The sequence below is a fragment of the Arachis hypogaea genome, chromosome 18, assembly GCF_003086295.3.
Source record: "Arachis hypogaea cultivar Tifrunner chromosome 18, arahy.Tifrunner.gnm2.J5K5, whole genome shotgun sequence".
In the NCBI taxonomy this organism is placed as follows: Eukaryota; Viridiplantae; Streptophyta; class Magnoliopsida; order Fabales; family Fabaceae; genus Arachis; species Arachis hypogaea.
The window spans coordinates 102,761,583-102,764,233 of record NC_092053.1 but is presented as its reverse complement, the minus strand read 5'-3'; the positions used below and the strand labels follow the sequence as shown (position 1 = coordinate 102,764,233).

The 2,651-nt window shown below is 42.2% G+C and overlaps 1 non-coding gene across 1 annotated transcript; it reads right to left on the bottom strand.

Annotated features, from left to right (window-relative positions):
- Positions 1 to 1,386: 1,386 nt before the first annotated feature.
- Positions 1,387 to 1,494, bottom strand: LOC112774383 (small nucleolar RNA R71). Its single transcript, XR_003188875.1, has one exon. It is a non-coding gene; the product is annotated as a small nucleolar RNA R71 (small nucleolar RNA).
- Between the last annotated feature and the right edge of the window lie 1,157 nt (positions 1,495 to 2,651).

The window sequence follows — 2,651 nt, the reverse complement described above, 5'->3', positions numbered from 1 at the left end:
GAATTTATTAATGCAAAGGATTTCTTTTATTTTTTATTAATTTGTAGTTATTGTCTATCATGTCTCTTTTCTATTCCCTACTCCCAACAACAAAGATGGTATCCATGTTGATAGAGTAGACTCCCAACTTGACATGGGGGTTGATTAAGAGAAGACACTTGAGTTGGAATGCTCAAGTGATTAGTTAAATTGGAAGATGTTGGCTAATTATGTATTTACTAACGCTACACCTTCCCAAGGGAGAGGACTAGGATTTGCGAATAAGAGTTAGCTCAATCACTTGACTTTCCTTTATTTAGTAAGGGTTAACTAAGTGAAAATAACAACCTTTATACTACACTTGAGAGAATTCCAACAAGGATGGAACTTCCAATTAATCATTCTCCCAGTCAAGGCTTTTTAATTAGAATATATAATTCTCTTTTAATTTACAGTTATTTATTTTCTGTCATTCAACTCTCAAAATTCTCGAAAAACTCCTGATTTATAAGATAGCACCCTTTTGTCAACTCGTTGGTAGACGACCTGGGACTCATACTCCCAGTATTTTTATTCTAATTTTGTGACAACCTTTCTAAATTGATGAGCGAATTTTTGCTGGTTAAGAACTATACTCGCAACGTATTTCTAATTTGAATTCTTAATTGACTGACATCCGCCACCATCGATTTTTGGCGCCGTTGCCGGGGAGTTGCAATTGTGTGCTAAATTATTAATTAGTGTACATATTTTTAATTTTTGCATATTTTATTTTATTTTATTTTATTACCATGAGCTGTATGTTTCTTTCATTGAATGACTCGTTCACTGCCTGATCCGAGCTTAGCCGCATTTGATCCTGAAATTGAAAGAACTCTTTCACGTATTAGGCGAGCTCGGCCCAGGTTAGCCTCTGAGGGTGGTGAAGTAATTATTATCAATTCACCAGTCTCTTCTGAGGGCGAATCTGAAGCTCCATCTGTGGAAGAAACAAGCTCCGTCTCTACTAATCCGGCTGATTTAGGTGCAGGTAACATGGCGGCCCCCAGGAGGATCACTCTCCAGGAGGCAGGAGCCCCAGACTTTACTCTGCAACCGTATCAAGTGCGTCATCCAAATCTGGCTGCAGATTTTGAACTGAAGACTGCATTAATCAACTTGATGCCCAAGTTTCATGGCTTACCTGCTCAGGAGCCTATCAAGCACCTAAGGGATTTTCAGACAGCCTGTTCTACTGTTAGGCGTCATGCTGCAGATGAAACTTCTATTTTGCTGACCGCCTTCCCGTTTTCTCTTGAGGGAAAGGCGAGGGAGTGGTACTACACTCAACCTAAAGTGACCTTCAATAACTGGGATACGCTCAGGAGAGAATTTCTGGAAAAATACTTTCCAATTGAAGTTACAGATAGACTAAGGAAGGAGATCTCTTGCATTATTCAAGGTGAACCAGAGACTCTTTATGAGTACTGGAAGCGCTTCAAGAATCTTCTGGATGCATGCCCCCATCATATGATTGACAAGTTGGTGTTGATCAGCTACTTCACTCAAGGCATGAAGCCTCGGGATAAAACTACATTAGATGGTGCTAGTAATGGTTCTCTGAAAAAGTACAAGACCGTAGATGAAGCATGGCAACTGATCAGCGACTTAGCTGAGTCCACTCAGAATCACAGGCACAGGAACAGCCACTCAAAGGCAGTTGCAGAGGTTTCCTCTAGCAGTGAGACTACTGCCGTCACACAAGCTATATGTGAAATGACCAACCTACTGAAGCAGATGCAATTGAATCAACAACAAACTCAGCCTCCCCCACCACAACAAAGCCAACAGTTGGTCCCTCAAAGAGTATGCGGAATTTGTGCTGATTATAGTCATTACACTGATGAGTGCCCGCAGCTCCAACAAGAAGACAATACTGTGGCAGCTACTCATAACTTCTATGACTGCCCGAATCAAGGATACAATCAACAAGGCGGCAATTACAACCAAGGTTGGCAAGACAACTCCAACCAGGGATGGAGAGACCATTCCAACCAGGGATGGAGGGATAATTCTAACCAAGGTTGGAGGGACAACTACAACAGAGGAGGCAGAGACAACAATAGAAATCAGAAGTGGAATAACAACAACAGACAGCAGAACCAGAACCAGCCATACAGAGCACCTCACTTAAGGCAGTCCCAAGGACCCCAGCACAACCAACAAAAGACCCCTCAAAGCACTTATCCTCCTTCCTCATCAAATGACGAAATGCTTTGTTCTCTTGCACAAGGACAACAAGACATGCAGACTATACTAAACTCTACTCTAAATGGTCTGAATGCCACTTTACAAGCTCTCGTCTCCCGGATAGATTTATTACCTACTCCCACCAACCAGCCTTCAAGCTCCAGTAGAATTCCTTCTCAACTTTTACCTAATACCAAAGGTGGCATCAATGCCATCACTTTGAGGTCCAGAACCACTCTGTAAGATAGGAACCAGGAGGAGCCAAACCCACAAGAACACGCCCCAGTTGAAGACTTAGTTGAAGTGGAAGATGCTAAAGAGGAAGAGGAAGTACAAGACATGGTTGAAGAAGAAGTAGTTCATCCAAGGAATGGAGCACCAAAGGACACAGAAGCTGCAAGTGGCGCCATTCCTATCCCATTTCTATACCTTGCAAGGAAGTC